General features: G+C 46.0%; 1 protein-coding gene across 41 annotated transcripts in view; it reads left to right on the top strand.

Annotated features, from left to right (window-relative positions):
- The window catches only part of ARVCF (ARVCF delta catenin family member), a 595,583-nt gene that overhangs the window by 372,756 nt on the left and 203,380 nt on the right, over positions 1 to 19,447 (top strand). For 2 of the 41 annotated variants that reach the window (XM_083418204.1, XM_083418212.1), the window contains exon 1: positions 15,878 to 15,966. The exons of 37 other annotated variants lie outside the window; for them this stretch is intronic. The gene's annotated coding sequence lies outside the window, so the exon portion shown is untranslated. Of the gene's footprint in view, positions 1 to 15,773; positions 15,967 to 19,447 lie in introns of those variants that run through there. 2 more of the 41 variants (XM_083418216.1, XM_083418202.1) reach the window with 2 other exon arrangements.

The raw sequence follows: 19,447 nt of genomic DNA, 5'->3' as shown, positions 1-19,447 counted from the left end.
AAACCTGTTGTGCAGAAAGGAGCCATCGTGATTAGGTTAGAAAGAGAGAGAGTTTTGACTTGAAAATGCAAAATCGAGCCTCTTCTTTGACCTCCTTCATTTCTGGTGAGTCCGTGACCCGCTGTGCTTCTCTCGGTAGGGGAGCTTGTTTCAAGCACGTTACATAATACATACATTTATTTTTGGAGCACTTCAACCTGATCGCCTGCAGCAAAAACCCCTCTTGGAGGATCATAAGCTTGAGGTGCATCTGATATGATGATCCTTCAAAGAGAGAGAGAGAGAGGTTTTGTTCCATTCAAATCCAAGAGCCTGCCTGATCTCGGTCCTACTGTCAAATTAAAAATAAAATAAAATGCTGCAGTTTCTTGCTGAATCCATAAATATGAAAAGTTCAGAGGATCACCTGGAAGAAGTTTCAGGGAGGTGGAGAGGTTCGTTGTCAAAAGAAAGCAAGGCGGTGTTTTTCTGATGAATAGCAGAAAGATCAGGAGGAAAGTCTGTGAGGATGACAAGCACCAGAAAACTGGGACGGCATGTGAGACAGCGCTTCTCAACCTGTGGGTCCCCAGATGTGGTGGGACTACAACTCCCATCATCCCTGAGCTCTGGCCTTGCTAGCTATGGGTGATTGGAGTTGTAGTTCAACAACATTAGACTGAGTAGCTCAGCATCGTCAGCACCATAAAGACATAAGAACAACCCTGCTGGATTAGGCCAATGGCCCATCTAGTCCAGCATCCTATTCTCACAGCTGCCTGTGGGACAAGAGCAGTCTCTCTTCCTGTGGTTTCCAGACCAGGGAGGAGGGGAGCTTGTTGTAGCAGCAGAAGGTACCTCTGACTCTTCACTAGCCTGGCCCATCTCTGCCTCTTGCCCCTCCCCTCCTCTCCCGCTCCAGCTTCTGGACTGCTCTCTGCCACTGAGTCTCCCGGCTCACTAAGCCCTGTTACCTCTTCAGCTCCCAACACCACCTCCTCCCAGTCTGCTCCCGCTTCTCCTTCTGAACACTCGCTGTTGTCCCAACACCACTCCTCGGGCTCTGAGTCATCTTCCCTTGGTGGTTCCCCAACTGGTTCCTCTGCATCCAACCAGTCCATGTACACTTCCACAGAGTAATGGTAGCACCTCTGGCTTTTGACACTTGAGGTGCCTATTGTAAAGGCCCACCTCATTTTTGCAAATTGATGTGGTTTAAAACTGCTTTTAATATTGTGTTTTGAGATGAATGCTGTGTTTCAGTTGTTGTTATCTACCCTGTGCCCTTAGGGTCAAGGGCAGGAAATTACCGTATTTTTCACTCCATAAGACACACATGACCATAAGACGCACCTAGTTTTTAGAGGAAGAAACAGGGAAAGCCCCGTTTTGGGGGGGAATCAGCTCACAGTTTTGCAGCTTCTTTTGCAAAGGGGAGAAGCCCCTTTTTTGAGGATCAGCTCAAAGTTGTTGAGCTTACTTTGCAAAGGGGGGACATCCTGTTTTTATGGTGTTCAACTCGCAGTTCTGCAGCTTCTTTAGGAAAGGAAAGGGAGCCGTTTCTACAGTTTCCAGACAGATAATCTAATCATCCAGTCACAGGTCGCTGGGGAAACAAACAGCCTCCGTCTGCAGAACATTCAACAATGGAGGCCTGGGCCGGAAAGGGAGCCAGCGATCGACCACACATTCGCTCCATAAGACGCACAGACATTTGCCCTTACTTTTTAGGAGGAAAAAAGTGTGTCTTATGGAGCGAAAAAGTCAGTACATTGTAATAATAATAATAATAATGGCTGCTCTTTGTCCTGGACCTTAGAAAGGCCAATCAAAAAGTCGTGGGTTTTTTGGCTCAGCAACTTTCAGGGTGTCCTGGTTTTTACTTTTTGAAATATGGCAACCAATAATAATAATAATAATGAGGAGGAGGAGGAGGAAGAGGAAGTGGCTGTGTTCAGTTTTAGAGCATTTCCTTTGCTTTAGCAAAAAGGTCCCAGGTTTCGAGTTGGACTTCTGCTGAGGCTGAAGGAGGGAGACAGTGGGGACCTCCCAACTTATATTTGGCGGGATCTCTTCCTTTGCCAGCTTGTGCTATTTTTGCTCTTGCTGTTAGCAAGCAAAAGGCCCGGCAGCAAGGGATGAGGCCAGGGGGTTAAGAAATCATGTAGGTAGGAGAACCTCCAACTCGTCACAGATGAAAATAGGAACATGCTTGCAACGCTCTCCTCCTCATACCAAAGTCTGCAGCCTCCCACCACTGTGACACATGGCTGAAAACTTGACTCTGCCTGCTGAATGCAACATTTATTTATTTAGAAAATGTATGAACTGCTTGCTCAGAAAAAAGAGAAGTATCCAATTATATATAAAGCAGAACTGAAACACACAAGCCAATTGAAAACAAATAGGCATAAGACCATAATTAAAAAGAAGCTTGTGTTTGGTTTTCAGCAGGCGTCTAAAACAGGACAACAAAGATGTCTGCCAATATCAATAGGCAAGGAGTTCCGCAGGATAGGTGTTAAACTACAACGTTAAACATTAAACTACAAATATTATTCCAATCCCACTAATAATTTTAATTGTTTACAATGATTTTTGAGGTAACTTATATATTTTCCCAATTCCTTAGTAAAGTTTTGGTCTTCCTGATTTCTGATTCTTCCAGTCATTTTTGCCCTTTCAGCATAGTCCATCAACTTAATCGGCAATCCATCTCCGGGCTAGTAACATCAGAGCAGCAGTGGTTGTGTACATAAATAGTCTTTTCTAGAGTGATCTAACTATCAATACCTCTTTACAATACCAGGCAGAGGGCCTTCTCGGTAGTGGCACCCACCCTGTGGAACGCCCTCCCATCAGATGTCAAAGAAATAAACAACCATACGAGATTTAGAAGACATCTGAAGGCAGCCCTGTTTAGGGAAGCTTTTAATGACTGATGTTTTAATGTATTTTTAATCTTTTGTTGGAAGCCGCCCAGAGTGGCTGGGGAAACCAAGCCAGATGGGCGGGGTATAAATAATAAATAATTATTATTACCACTACTACTGCTGCTGCTACAGGGAACTCTGGGAACTGTAGCTCTGGGAGGGGAATAGGGATCTCCTAACAACTGTCAGACCCTTCACAAACTAGAGCTCTCAGAATTTTGGCATGGGCGGTAGCCATGACTGTTTAATTTGCATGAGCTTGAAGTGGTGTTGGGACATGGGTGGTGCTGTGGATTAAACCACAGACCCTAGGACTTGCTGATCAGAAGGTCAGTGGTTTGAATCCCCGCGACAGGGTGAGCTCCCGTTGCTCGGTTCCTGTTCCTGCCATCCTAGCAGTTCGAAAGCATGTCAAAGTGCAAGTAGATAAATAGGTACCACTCCGGCAGGAAGGTAAACGGTGTTTCCGTGCGCTGCTCTGCTTCGCCAGAAGAGGCTTAGTCATGCTGGCCACATGACCCGGAAGCTGTACGCTGGCTCCCTTGGCCAATAAAGCGAGATGAGCGCCGCAACCCCAGAGTCGGTCATGACTGGACCTAATGGTCAGGGGTCCCTTTACCTTTATCTTTAAAGTGGTGTTGTGCTTCTTCAAATGTTCATTGTGAATGTGGCCTGACTTAGGGCACTAAGGTGGTCTTTTTCATACCCCTTGACCTTGATGCATGGATGTAATAGCCTGCTTTCTTTAAAAACATCCTCCCCACTGAAAATGCAATAAGAGGCGAGAACTGCATTTATAAGTCGTTGGTATTTTTGCTCCTCTTCTGCTCAAGCCCAGGCACGTAGCCACCTTAGCAGTGGTCAAACATCTGCTCCTTGGCCAGAGCAGCTTGCTTTTGACAGCATGTTATTATGCCAGTAAAAACGGTAGCAAAAAAAGCTTGGAAAGTGATATGCTTCCTTAGCGAGGGAACAATTTCCTGCCCCCTGGAATGCCAACATTAAAATAGATATGGAGGCAAATTAGAGGGGAGTTAGAGTGAGAGGCTGACCATTGTCGTCGTTTATGGAGACTGCTAAGGTTCAGACCTGCCAGCTCAGCCTCTCTGGATTAGCGAAGCCTTAGTCAGATGGAGTGATTTGCACTTGTAGCCAAATGAGTCACATATCAAGAGCTGCTGGAGCAAGAATCAGCAACCTCGGGCGTTGGGCAGAGCTTCACTGTGTGGTAAGCCACCAGTTGCACATGTTGGATCGTTTCCTAGTTTTCCCAGCTGCTGACTGCAGGAGGGGAGTGTTCTGCTTGAGTCCTCCATGTGGATTTCCAACAGCCCTCTGGTTGGCCACAGTGAGAACAGATTGCTAGGCTGGATGGGCCATTGGCTTGGTCCAGCAGGCTTCCTTATGTTCTTAAGTGCTCATTGCTTCTGCCCACTTAATCAACCTGCATCACTTAATCAACCCGAATCCCAGGTCAGCTGAGCCAGTGCCCCAAACTGGAAGCCAAGTGGCACCACCCATCCTTGATGGACTTTGGTGCAGATTTCTCTCAAAGCCTCTCCTTATATTCCAGTTAAGGGTTTGTTTGTTTTAAAAAATAACAAGTTTCACAAGAAGAGAGGAAGAAAAACAAGGCAGAAATAAAAAAGTGAATATTGGCTCACATTTAAAATACGACGACTAACAATATATCCATCTCAGTTTGAGCATAAAAGTCGATTTAGGATGTCCACAGTCACTTTAGAATCATAAGAGCTGGAAGGGACCACAAGGGTCATCTAGTTCAATGTAGGAACCCATGACCCAGAGATAGGTTCATGGCCATCTCTTTCTTAGAGGCGGTAGTGATTCTGAGTATCAGTTGCTGGAAACTCTAGGAGGAGAGAGTGTTGTGGTTTTCCACAGGCATTTCGTTGGCCACTTTGAGAACAGGCTGCTAGACTAGACAGACCATTAGCCTAGTCCAGCAGGCTTCCTTATGTTCTTAAAGGCTCATTGTTCCTGATTTTATGCCCACTTAATCAACTTGTTCCTGATTTTATGCCCACTTAATCAACTTGCATCACTTAATCAACCTGAATCCCATGTCTTACGTTCTTAAGGTAGAAGAAGCTGCCAGCATATGCTCCAGCTGTGCCTAATTACCCCTCTTTCCAAACCTGCTGATGGGTGGATTTAGCCAGAGTTAACAACACGTTCTTCCCCTTCCACAGACAAGGTTGTTCCATCAAAGCAGGTACGACGAGATCCATGCAGCTCTAGGTCATAGAACTTAATTTAGTTAAGATCCCTAATTTCAAGCTTCCCGCACCCTGTGTCAGTCACACCCTTTCCTTCAGCGTGACAAAGAGGAGACATTTATGTCATGTTCCAGTTGGTGCCCCTGGCGGATAGGATCCCATTGCAGGATGCTGTATGAGTTCTGCTCAAAACACGCACCAATAAGGTCTGGGATGAAGGTGCAGAACTATCCAAATCAAGCCAAGGCCAAGCACAGATAATCAGTCCAGGTGCCGAAACAATCCAGCCCTACCTTGAGATGCCAAGGATCAAAACTTGGACCTTCTGCATGCAAACCAGATGTTCTACCACTGAGCTGAAGGACTGATGGGAGCCGTACTCCAAAACTTCTAGAGGGCACTAGGGTGGGGAATGCTGAACGAAGCACAATATTGTCGACTCTGACTGTCAGCGACTCTCCAGAGGGTCAGGTAGCAGGTCTCCTCTCATCAGCAAACTGATTCTATTTTAACTAGAAATGCCAGGAATAATAACAACAGTATTCCAATTTATAATTCACCTTTCACCCCAAGGCCCCAGGGCGGTTTACAACCATTGAAGCACAACATTAAAAACAGTTTTAAACAACGCAATATTACAAAAACAAGGTGGGACCTAAAATTTGGTGGGACTTTGAGTGCCAAAAAGCCAGAGTAAAGATGTGCTTCTTCAGTATTTGCCCAAAAGCTGTATAATAAAGGTGCCAGATGAAAGGTTCTTGTAGCCCTTCTACAAGCACAGCAGCTGTTCTGCTACTGAATTCCAGTGCCTCGCGAAATCACCGCCTCGCAAATATCATCTGCATCCAACCAGAGCCGTTGCCAGAAAGGAGAGGAGAGGCACAACTTTTGTTTTTTTACACAAAACAAAGCAATTGGCAGCCCTAGGACTCTTGCTGTTCCTTCGCACAACAGCAACAACCCCCGAAGTGTTGATCTGTTTGGATTTGCTTGGTTTTATCCTCGCATCTCTTCGCTCTTTGAGACAATCCTCGGAGCCACGGAGGAAGAATTACAAAACCCGGAAAACAAAGCCGAAACCTGCAGCCCAAGCAGAGCATTAGGCAAGACCCCCGAGCCCACAGGAGGTAGATGAATCCCACCCATGTTTTATGTTTTTAATTTGCGAGCAACATTTCCAGGGAGTGAGGGGAGAGGGTGGAGTGGTGGAAGTTAGCTCCAGCCAGTCAGCAATTCTCTCAGCCCCCCGCCTGGCCTGACACAGCACGATCGATGAAGGGAAGCTCCTGCTTCGGGAAATGAAAGGAGCCTTGGAGGCTGCCAGCTGACGTGATGAATGTCTGGTGACTATGGAGGCATCCCCTGAATGAGATGGATGGTTCTGGAAGTGATGTCACAGGGTGGTCTGCTGCCACGTGCTACAGCAGACCAAAAATACTCCTCTTGGCTTACACACCAGCGACCGGGGAGGAGGGCTGGGAGTTTGAGAATGCATAGAATTCAGAGTTTAATAAGGTGCAATGGGGGGGGGGGGGCTGAGACAAAATGCTGCAGTGTTTGGGGTTCCTGTTTAGGATGCCAGCCAGCCATTCTCTTTTCCAGAATACTCCGTTCCATTCCTCTTTCCCAGTAGCCAAGTCAGCATTAAAGGTAAAGGGACCCCTGACCATTAGGTCCAGTTGTGGCTGACTCTGGGGCTCCGGCGCTCATCTCGCTTTATTGGCCGAGGGAGCCGGCGTACAGCTTCCGGGTCATGTGGCCAGCAGGACTAAGCCACTTCTGGCGAACCAGAGCAGTGCATGGAAACGCCGTTTACCTTCCCGCCAGACTGGTACCTATTTATCTACTTGAATTTTGCCGTGCTTTTAAACTGCTAGGTTGGCAGGAGCAGGGACACAGCAACGGGAGCTCACCCCGTTGTGGGGATTCGAACTGCCGACCTTCTAATCGGCAAGTCCTAGGCTCTGTGGTTTAACCCACAGCACCACCCGTGTCCCTAAGTCATCATCAGGGATGGGCTAATCTGTTGCTTCTCCACATTTCCACATGTGTCTGCGAGCTTTTTTAAAATTATTTTTTAAAGAGGCCCCGTGAAAATTCGCCAGCCTTTTAGTGTGGATTTCTGCATGTTTTGCACACAGATTAGCCTAACATACACACTTTTGCAATGCAGTTTCCCCTGAAATAAGGCTCTTTTTTTGCAGGCATGCATGCATTTTTCATGCACACTTTATCCTAGTAAAATGCATGTTTGCTTGGGTGGAGAATTGCACTGCAAAGTTCGGAGAAGAGTGAATTTCAAGGACGGCTGTGTTTTGGTTCATGTATTGCTTCAGAAAGGGCGAATTGGGTAGGTTTGCTTTTAAATGCAAACTCAATAGAATCTCAGGGAAAGTGTATTCTTCCTTTACCTGTTATCAGATCCTTTCAACTGATCCTTTCAAACCTGGAACTTTCTGCACACCAGTCATGTAGACCAAAGGAGTGTGATGAAGCAGCAACAAAAACGAATGCAATTCTGGGCTGCTTCAATAGAAGTATAGTGTTGATGAAGGGAAGTCATCGTCTTGCTCTAGTCTGTCTTGTTCAGACTACACCTGGAGTCCTGTGTTCAGTTCTGGGCGCCACAATTTAAGAGGGATATCGACAAGCTGGAACGTGTGCAGAGGAGGGCAACCAAGATGATCAAGGGTCTGGAAACCAAGCCTTATGAGGAACGGTTGAGGGAGTTGGTTATGTTTAGCTTGGAGAAGAGAAGAACTGATATGATAACCATCCTCAAATATCTGAAGGGCTGCCACATGGAAGATGGAGCCAGCTTCCAGAGGATAGGATCTGAATCAGTGGATTCAGATTACTAAAAAGGAGATTCTAACTAAACTTCAGGAAGAACTTTCTGATGGTAAGAGCTGTTCACCACTGAAACAGACTTCTTCAGGAGTTGTTCAACTCTCCTTCTTTGGAGGTTTTTAAGCAGAGGTTGGATGGCCACTTGTCATGTACACTTTAGTTGAGATTCCTGCATTGCAGAGTGTTGGACTGGATGTGTTAGCATTCCTGCTCCATGATTGCAGTCATGGGATTTTTGTCTATCACATGACAGTGTATGTTTTGACTCCACAGAGTGGGAAGTGACAGAGACAAGATGTTTGTGTTACTGTGTTCCGTGAAGTGGGACTATTGCCCTTTGTTCTTTTTCTCTTTGCTGTCTGATGCTTGAGAGAGAGGGAGCCATGTTGCAGTGCTCCGTGTGTGTTTATATGTAAATAAAGTAGATTAGCCAAAATGCTGAGTTGCTGAGGTCTGTCACGCAAGCCGCAAAGACTCTGTGGATCCCTAAGTGTGTCGATGTCTGTTGGCATTGATCACTGTAATGTTCAGGCTGAAGAAAGCTCCTGAACAATTGACCAGGAGGGAGAGAACATGCCAGTCGGGCATGTGTCTCTGCCAGGGTCCTACTCGAGTGTAGGACAAGCTCCTTACAAGATGACCCTCAGGGACACTTCCAACTTGACAATTTTATGATCCTATTTCCCGTACCACTGAGCGGTGTCCCCTCCCTGTCACAGAGGTGCCTGGCGTCAGTTCTTTGTGCTTAATTCAGTTTCGGTGGTGCCATACATGAAAAAGTAGACAGCACCTAGGAGTAACAGCGAATTAATCACCATTTCAGTCGTTTCCGCTGCTGTCTCTCAGCAAGAAACTGATTCTGATGACAGGAAGGATAATCAACCTACTTCTGAATTCTGTTTTGCAGTATTTGACATTGCAGATCAGGGAAATGTTTTACCGTCTATTCTTCAAAGTTAATTGCTTTTTTCCTTGCTTAAAAAAAAGAGAGGTCTCCTCTGTAATAATCATACACAAGTGGATTATGAAGCCTATTTTGTAAATAGCCATCGGTGAATTTTTAACCCAATGGATTGGAACAGGGGAAAAAAAGTCTAAGCCATGTTCAATGCCTTTCAGTAAAACGAAAAAGAATTTGTGCAGCCCATTTGTGGTTGATTTCTGGGTTGCAGCCAAGTTTCCCCCCACCTGACACAAGACACACCAGCCACTATTGTAATATGCAAGCTCCTTGGTTCTTGTTTATCATATTTCCTGATGGGGCCAAGATAACAAGGCGAGTGTTGGAATGCTAATAGGCCTTGGTGTTGCGAGATCACTTTCAGGCTATATTTGCATTTTTGCTCTCTTCCGTTCCCAAGGGGACTTGTCCCTCAGTACCACTACAGGCACAGCAGATTATGGATGGAAAGCAGATGAGATATCTTAAACATGGGCCATTAGAATATCTTGCCAAATTAAGCTTTGGATTTCAGTCGAGGGTAGTAGGATTCCCACACAAACAACCTCATCATGGATAGGGTCCTCTTCAGCCTCAGTTGCTCAGAGCTGATCTTGGTGGTGTCCCCAAGTTTAATGATTTTCAGAAGCCATGGAAAGGCACACCTTTTTAGCCAGGCTTTTGGAAATAAGCTTATTGTTGTTCATCTGTTAATGGATTTATTGCTGTAATGTTGTTACAGTGATTCGTTTATTAAGCTGTAACTCGCCAGGGCCTTGGCAGACCTTCCAAGTATCCCGCTTTTCCAGGGACAATACCAGATTCCTAGAACCTGTCTCTGTTTCTGATTTGATCCCAGAATGTCCCGCGTTTCCTAAGGATGTTCCTATTTTCATGGGAGATATGTTGAAAGGTATATGACTCCAGAGCCATCTGAAGGCAGCGCTGTATAGCGAAGTGGTTTATTTTAATGTTTAATGTTTTATTATGTTTTTAAATATGTTGGAAGCTACTCAGAGTTGGCTGGGACAACCCAGTCAGATGGATGGGGTATAAGTAGTCAAATTATTATTATGGAATTGTTGTTGTTTAGTCGTTTAGTCATATCTGACTCTTCATGACTCCATGGACCAGAGCACGCCAGGCACTCCTGTCTTCCACTGCCTCCTGCAGTTTGGTCAAACTCACGCTGGTAGCTTCGAGAACACTGTCCAACCATCTCATCCTCTGTCGTCCCCTTCTCCTTGTGCCCTCCATCTTTGCAACATCACGGTCTTTTCCAGAGAGTCTTCTCTTCTCATGAGGTGGCCAAAGTATTGGAGCCTCAGCTTCAGGATCTGTCCTTCCAGTGAGCACTCAGGGCTGATTTCCTTCAGAATGGAGAGGTTTGATCTTCTTGCAGTCCATGGGACTCTCAAGAGTCTCCTCCAGCACCATAATTCAAAAGCATCCATTCTTCGGCGATCAGCCTTCTTGATGGTCCAGCTCTCACTTCCATACATCACTACAGGGAAAACCATAGGATGTCCATATTTTCATCAGAGAAATGTTTGAGGGTATGCCTTTGGTGAAGGGTAGGAAATTTATGTACCAAATAAATAAATAGCCTAGCGCAGGGTTGCGGGAACTTTCGACCTGGTTCCAGTGTGGCTCACAAGACTGTTTTCCCAAAACCATGTCCACCTGCCCCACAGCTGATGTCATATGTGATGTGGGGCAGGTTAAGATGCCGCTGGATTAGCACATTGGGAAACTTGGCCATGCAGCTGAATCCTGAAGGAAATAGCTTTGCCACCCTTATGCTTGGGCAGTGACAAAGCTCTTGCTCTATGGTTCCGAAATGTTTGACAACTAGTTGGCTTTCCGGTGCTGCACAAGGGATTTTGACAGGTGGGCGGGGCAGCCCATGTCATAATGTCATAATGATGACAGGTGGGTTGTACCATCCACTAGTCAAAGTCTTCCCCTTTCCTGGCCTAGCAGTTTTTAAGCGTATTCTAAGCACTGAGCTGAAGGTCCTGAATTCAAATGCTAGCTCACTCCAGAACCCACTAAATCACAATCCCACTCTCCCTCCCACCCACCCCCATCAGCAATATGAGATTTTCATATGAGCTTTGTAAAAAAATTACTGAATGTTGAAACGTTTTGAGCCATCAGGGAAATGGGAATATATAAATATTTAACAGTTATTACTGTTATTGTTTCCCAGACAGTTCTGACACATTGCATGCATCCGCGCGTCTTTTGTTACTGTAAGATCTCCTGTTTAACTGAAAATATATTTACAAGCATTTATGTATTTAGAATGTTTTATATGCTGTTTTCCAACAAAACTTTCTCAAAAGTAGGATGCACGGTGGGGGGGAAATAGGCTACAATTAAAACATTCTGGAAAAATACTAATCCTGGGTTGTATCCAGTAGAGTAGACCCACTGGAATTAATGAGTGTGCTTAACTTAGAGCCATTCATTCCAGTAGGTCTACTCAGTGTGTAGAATTCAGGTGGCTACAACCCAATTTAGTATACTCACGTTGTAAAGATACCATTTTCTTTTGCGTGCGATCTGTATGCGATATCCAATGGATATAATTCAGTGACGATATCCAACGGACTTAATCTGTTGATTTCAATGGAGTCCAGCTATCACTCTTTCTCTGTGAAATCTGCATGCAGACTGTGCACTGAAATGTTTGCTAAGCTGCATTTACAGGTTTATTATATCCTTACATCCAGGAGCACCTTAGCTGTGGAAATTATTAGTTGCCCAACGATAGCTGTTGAAATGATTTCATAAAGTCAGCAAAAAGGGGCTTTTCGTCCAGCCAACAGACCAAGCAGGTTTAACGCACTTGGACAAACTGCAGAACTCTGCAAAATATTATGGATCCAGAGAGAGAGAGAGAGAGAGAGAGAGAGAGAGAGAGAGAGAGAGAATGTGTACAAATTAAATATGCCCATGAGGTTTGACGTGTCTTGAAAGATAATAACAGATAAAGAATGACAGTGCTAGATTGTGGAGAGCAGGTTTGCCCTGTTGCAGCAGGAGCAGGTCTCTGTTTCTATAATGCTCACAATGGATCTGTTTCAAGGTTCTTGTTCATAATCTTAAACAGAATAACCAATTACCCTTTCGGATTTCCTTATGGGCTGCGTTGGTTTGAGATGGGGGTTCAGTGCTCCCGAAGGATGCATCCAAACAATCTGTGTATTCATCATTCGTCCAAATCTGCTTGCAAAGAGATCAGACGACGTTGGCTATCCGTCGAGCACTCATCCTAATCTGTTTGCGGGGAGATTAGATGAGGTTGACTTGTTCGCCCTAATTTGTTTGTAGGGATATTAGATGACGTTGGCTATTTTGGGAGCGTTTCTTCTGATTTGTTTGCGGGGAGGTCAGATGATGATGTGTCAAATTATGCCTTATACCATACTTCCCGGGACACGGGTGGTGCTGTGGGTTAAACCACAGGGCCTAGGGCTTGCCGATGAAAAGGTTGGCGGTTCGAATCCCCACGACAGGGTGAGCTCCCGTTGCTCGGTCCCTGCTCCTGCCAACCTAGCAGTTTGAAAGCACGTCAAAGTGCAAGTAGATAAATAGGTACCACTCCGGCGGGAAGGTAAACGGTGTTTCCGTGTGCTGCTCTGGTTCGCCAGAAGCAGCTTAGTCATGCTGGCCACATGACCCAGAAGCTGTATGCCGGCTCCCTCGGCCAATAAAGCAAGATGAGCGCCGCAACCCCAGAGTCGGCCACGACTGGACCTAATGGTCAGGGGTCCCTTTACCTGTACCTTTTTACCATACTTCCCACTGCATTTTCCAGTCAATTTCCATTGCAAAAAGTTCTCAATGTGGGTTTGTGTGTATGCACAGGTTCAGGACCTTGAGATCACCTGAATTTGCCAATATGTGATTGAACCCCACCTGAAAACAGCGGCAGTCTGAAAGCTCTTTGAGTCTCATAGTCTTCCTCTGGGCACCCTACCAGGAAACACATGCATGTTTAACTTCTTCTTTTCTCCTTTGCACATACCCCCTCCCCGCAATATCCTGGCTTTCGTAATCCCATCCAACTCCTATCTATGCATTTTTGTTTCACCTGGGGAAAAACCCAAAACCCAAAAACCCACTGCTTGTTTTCTCTTCCTTGTTCTGTCCCAACCTGCTGATGATTCACCCCAACTTAAGGGGCTCTATGGCGTATCTGGACTTGACTGCTGTTCCACTTTGATAACCAGCCCCTTCTTAAAAGGAAAGGTGAAAGGCCACAGGCCCTTAGTGAAAGAATTTGAGCCCCAGATAACACGCTGCGGTGCTAACCTACATGCTCGGGGAAGGAAGTTTACAGAAGTGGCAACGGAGGGTGGGGGGGGGGACATCTCAGAGAAGGTCAAGCTTGTTTATGTTGAAGCTCCCGTTCAGACAAGTCTAGCCTCAGGGAAGGAGATGCAGCTCAGTGGTAGAACATCAGCTTTGCATGCAGAGAGGGCTGGATTTAGGTCTGATGAGGCCCTAAGCTACTGAAGGTAATGGGGCCCTTTATATGTCCAGCTGTCCTTTGTCAACAGCAAATTGTCGCTGCTTTTTGTGTCGAATATATGCTCTATGGTAATTGATGGACCTAACAGGTATCTAAAGCCATTTTCACACCTTCCCATGGTTCAGTGAAGACTTCACAGAGCATTCTCAGTGGGAATAGGATGCTTATTGTTGAGGGGATGTAAAACTGTGGAGCAGGAGAAGGGCCACATTCACTTGTGGGCAACCTTGTGAGGGCCACACGCCGTTGGTGGATGGAGCCATGAATGTAATTTTTTGCCTTTGCCGAGTCATCTAGCTTCAACACACCCCTCTCCGCCCTCCAGCCTGGCAAGCAAGGGGCATGATCACAGTTAAGGACACATTCCAGGCCAGGAGGGAGGCACTTGGGGTGTGGCCTAGGGATAATTTCAAGGGCCAGGTAGAGAGACCTGGGGGGCCACATCTATGATCTCCCCACCCCCAATCCAGCTCTGAGGTTTCTCACTCCAGGATTTTAAAATTCCTGTAGGGCACCTCTGCAGTGCCTCTTTGATAAGACTTTAGTTTATTCTTTAGTTTTTGCTTAACGGTTGCCATTAATTTGATTTTAATTAATTTTTATAATGAAATGTTTTTAGAATGTTGGATTATTTGATTGTTTGATTATTTGATTGTTGTTAGCCGCCCTGAGCCCGGCTTCGGCTGGGGAGGGTGGGATATAAATAAAATTTATTATTATTATTATTATTATTATTATTATATTATTATTATTATTATTATTATTATTGAATGAAAAGCATTCTTGCCTTGATTTGGCTTTCCAGCTTAGCTTGGAATGCAACTCTCTCTCTCTCTCTCTCTCTCTCACACACACACACACACACACACACGGATGAAACAAGCACTGATCCAATTGAGAGGAGCATGATTTCCACTCTAGCAACCTGAGCGAACATTCGGTGATGGATTTCTTGACTCCCAGCTCCTAATTTCCTCCTTTTCTAGGGAGGCTTGTTGCTGTTATCTTTTACTGTCCGGTTTAATACTGAAAGAACATATTGAGTGACCCAGCGCAGCTCTTGGAGACGAGAATTTAGATTGGTTCCTTAGGCACAAGCACGGGCCTGTTCTTAACCTTATCTGTCAAACTCTTGTTATCCGGGGCCAAAAACGTAACTTGAGCGCTGCAGAAGCAATGAAGTTCAGAACAAGCTACTCAGGGCTAAACTGCACACGAGGCAGGGGATCTGTGCTGGCTGGCTGAAAGCAAAAAGGCGGTTAGGTAGAGATTTAGATCAGAGGTAGGCTCTGGTGGGTTGCGTATCAATCCTACCCAACCCTGCTCCATCCCCCTGGTTTAAGAGGAGAGGAGGAAAAACAACACCCAGGATGCCGTATTGTGTCTCTTAGGCTTTCCGCTCAGCTGCTGATAGCAGCTGTGGTGGAGGGGCAATTTGAGCTGGAGGAACTGTGCAGGGGGAAAGCGTACATTGGCTCCTGGTACATTTCCAAGCACCATTCAAAGTGTTGGTGCTGACCTTTAAAGCCCTAAACAGCCTCGGCCCGGTAGACCTGAAGGAGCATCTCCACCCCCATCATTCAGCCCAGACACTGAGGTCCAGCTCCGAGGGCCTTCTGGTGGTTCCCTCACTGCAAGAAGCGAGGTTACAGGGAACCAGGCAGAGGGCCTTCTCGGTAGTGGCGCCCGCCCCTGTGGAACGTCCTCCCACCAGATGTCAAGGAAATAAACAACTACAGTGGTACCTCAGGTTACATGCGCTTCATTACCGACTCCGCTAACCCAGAAATAGTGCTTCAGGTTAAGAACTTTGCTTCAGTATAAGAACAGAAATTGTGCCCCGGTGGCGCTGCAGCAGCAGGAGCTTCAGGTGCTTCAGGTTAAGAACAGTTTCAGGTTAAGAACAGACCTCCGGAATCTGACTTTTAGAAGACATCTGAAGGCAGCCCTGTTTATAGAAGTTTTAAATGTTTGATTCTATTTTTAATATTCTGTTGGGAGCCGCCCAGAGTGGCTGCAGAAACCCAGCCAGATGGGCGGGGTATAATTAAATAATAATAATAATAATAATAATAATAATTATCCTGCATTCTGGAGGCCTCAGAATGTGGATTTCAGAATCTGCAAGAGTGTGCACTGGACGCTGGGTCATAGAGCCACCCTCACGTCGGCTTCACTTTGATTCCTAGACTAGATGGGGCAAAGGGTGAAACATGACTGATAAAGGAAAGAATCTGCAAACAATTCATTTGGTAGGGTGTTTATTTTGTTTTTGTTTTTTACACATGTCTGTTGGCAGGCATGATGTCAGCAGCAGGTGGAGAAAGGTAGGGGAAAATTCCCTTTTAGGAGATTGTAGTAGTCACCGGCATTTCGTAATCCCAACCAGTCTCTTGCGGCGTCTCTTGCTCATATGTTCCGAAGGTGCTTTGGGAAAAGCGAAAGCTCTTTGAGGTGTTTCTGGAATGCCACGAGCGGCAGGTAAGGAGGGTCTTAAATGCGTCTTAAATGCGAGGTGTGTTTTATTTGCAAAGATTCTGTTGATCCAGAGAGACTCGGGGCATTTGCTCCCGCAATGCTGAGCACTGCATTTTGAATCTTATGTCATTAAAGCATGAAAGGAAGCAAAAAAAAAAAAGGGGGGGGGGAATCTTGTTTTTCTTCCCAGATCAAGGTTGCATTCTAAAGTATCATCAGCACAGCTCTTAATTCAGCTTATAGATTTAGGGGGCAAGGTAGCAGTTAAGTCTGTATCCTTCTTCCCACCCACCCCCCCAGCTGCTGCCAAATGTGGGTTTTAAGTTCTAAGTAAACAATTTTTTAAAAATTAAATATTTTGTTGATTTTGCCAAGAAGTGCAAGCACAACAAAAAGAGAGAAAACTACGGATAAAAAAAATTGTAAACCTTAGAGTGTCACAGCCTGGAAGGATGAAAGTACAAAGGAGTGGCTCAGCTCCAAAGGAATAATAAAGTATTGACTCATACAAAGATTCCCTTTGCGAAATAACAAAGATATGTAGAAATGAAAGTCTTCTCCACCTGCGAGTTCCATCCATTATTGAGAATAAAGGTTCTGCAAAGTCTTAGATGAGCCAGGCATTTGCATATCTTGGTGGCGCTGAGCAACCGTGTGCCTGCATATTCATATAAGAAATAAAATCATGTCATATAGGGGAAAAATGTATATCTGTCATTACAGCGCTGTTGTTTAGATACTTCTAGCTTATGAGATACCTGTTCCAGAAAGGCAATAACAAAACAAACTGCTGTGATAGGGGCTGTGTTGTTTAGATCCTTAACCTAGCATAGACCAAGGGAAGGTACAATGGTACCTCGGGTTACATACGCTTCAGGTTACAGACTCTGCTAACCCAGAAATAGTACCTCGGGTTAAGAACTTTGCTTCAGGATGAGAACAGAAATCGTGTGGCGGCGGCACAGTGGCAGCGGGAGGCCCCATTAGCTAAAGTGGTACCTCGGGTTAAGAATAGTTTCAGGTTAAGAACAGACCTCCAGAACGAATTTCTTAACTCAAGGTACCACTGTAAAAGCAGGGGTCAGCCAACAGTGTGACGCGGTAGCTAAAAAAGCCAATGCAATTCTGGACTGCATCAATAGGAGTATAGCATCTAGATCAAGGGAAGTAATAGTGCCACTGTATTCTGCTCTGGTCAGACCTCACCTGGAGTACTGTGTCCAGTTCTAGGCACCACAGTTCAAGAAGGACACTGACAAACTGGAACGTGTCCAGAGGAGGGCAACCAAAATGGTCAAAGGCCTGGAAACGATGCCTTATGAGGAACGGCTAAGGGAGCTGGGCATGTTTAGCCTGGAGAAGAGGAGGTTAAGGGGTGACATGATAGCCATGTTCAAATATATAAAAGGATGTCACATAGAGGAGGGAGAAAGGTTGTTTTCTGCTGCTCCAGAGAAGCGGACACGGAGCAATGGATCCAAACTACAAGAAAGAAGATTCCACCTAAACATTAGGAAGAACTTCCTGACAGTAAGAGCTGTTCGACAGTGGAATTTGCTGCCAAGGAGTGTGGTGGAGTCTCCTTCTTTGGAGGTCTTTAAGCAGAGGCTTGACAACCATATGTCAGGAGTGCTCTGATGGTGTTTCCTGCTTGGCAGGGGGTTGGACTCCATGGCCCTTGTGGTCTCTTCCAACTCTATGATTCTATAATTCCTGGGCAGGATCAGTCCCATGGAGATTCCTCCGTGGGCTGGATCACACATGTGTTCCCATGATTTCCAGAATCTGAGTGTGTGCAGATGTGATTTGTGGCACCGTGGAAGTGAGTCCCCGTGCCACGTTGTGCCAGTTTAGCACAGCGTGTGAGCAGGCAGCTCAGTTTGGGGGCAGCTCGTGGGCTGGTCAAACTACCTTCGCGGGCTGCTTCCGACCCATGGGCCTTAGGTTGCTGACCCCTGGTAAAAGGGACGCGGGTGGCACTGTGGTCTAAACCGCTGAGCCTCTTGGGCTTGCCAATCGGAAGGTCGGCGGTTCGAATCCCCACGACGGGGTGAATTCCTGTTGCTCTGTCCCAGCTCCTACCAACCTAGCAGTTCGAAAGCACATCAAAGTGCAAGTAGATAAATAGGTACCACTGCGACAGAAAGGTAAACAGCGTTTCTGTGCGCTCTGGTTTCCGTCACGGTGTCCCATTGCGCCAGAAGCGGTTTAGTCCTGCTGGCCACATGACTCGGAAAGCCGTCTGTGAACAGACTCCGGCTCCCTTGGCCTGAAAGCGAGATGAGAGTGCAACCCCCTAGTTGCTTTTGACTGGACTATCCAGAGGTCCTTTACCTTTTTACCTAGACCAAGGGAGCAATCCTATGCCAAGAAAGTGCCCGAAAGCAGGCCTGTGTAAATTAAACTGGTGCAAAGTGACATTAGAGCCAAACCCCGTCAAGCAGCGGGGTCCAGCTTTACCTAACCATAACAGAGGGGAAACGAGCCTGTAAAGCAGTCTTCTATGCTGGGTTGCCGGGTCATGTGTCCGAGCTGAACTGACTTCAGAATCCAGGCTAAATCTGCCCTCACCATGCCTCCAAAATAGCCCTTTCGGGGGACTTACACCAACCCCAGCTTGCTGAGCATGTTGCAATGTGGTAGCTCCAGCTGAGCTGTGTTGGAAGACTTAATGCTAGCTGTGCCAGAGATCCGCTGCCCCTAAGCTGTTCATCCTGTTGCAGCTCATCACAAACTTGCCCCCTAAGTATATCCTCTTCAGAGATATAGAGTAGAGTAAGTATGTTTCTCTTTATTTATTTCCTTGTTTGGTATTACCATTGGTAACAGAAGCGGTGCAAAGTTCTCAGGCTCGGCTCCTGTTTGCACGCTTCCCGTAGGAATCTGGTGACAACAACAACAACAACAACAACAACAACAACAACAACAACAACAATAATAATTTATTTATACCCCACCCAGCTGGCTGAATTTCCCCAGCCACTCTGGGCGGCTCCCAATCGAGTGTTACAAACAATATAGCATTAAATATTAAAAACCTCCCTAAACAGGGCTGCCTTCAGATATACAGTGGTACATTCGGTATACGGTTACATACGCTTCAGGTTACAGACTCCGCTAACCCAGAAATAGTGCTTCAGGTTAAGAACTTTGCTTCAGGAAGAGAACAGGAATCGTGCTCCAGCAGTGCGGCAGCAGCAGGAGGCCCCATTAGCTAAAGTGGTGCTTCAGGTTAAGAACAGTTTCAGGTTAAGAACGGACCTCCGGAACGAATTAAGTACTTAACCCGAGGTACCACTGTATTTTAAAGATAAGATAGCTGCTTATTTCCTTCACATCTGAAGGGAGGGCGTTCCACAGGGCAGGCGCCACTACCGAGAAGGCCCTCTGCTTGGTTTCTTGTTACCTCACTTCTCGCAATGAGGGAACCGCCAGAAGGCCTTCGGAGCTGGATCTCAGTGTCCGGGCTGAACAATGGGGGTGG

The sequence above is a fragment of the Podarcis tiliguerta genome (assembly GCF_965153285.1).
Source record: "Podarcis tiliguerta genome assembly, chromosome: 16".
NCBI classification, from domain to species: Eukaryota; Metazoa; Chordata; class Lepidosauria; order Squamata; family Lacertidae; genus Podarcis; species Podarcis tiliguerta.
This window is presented reverse-complemented; position numbering and strand designations above follow the sequence as displayed.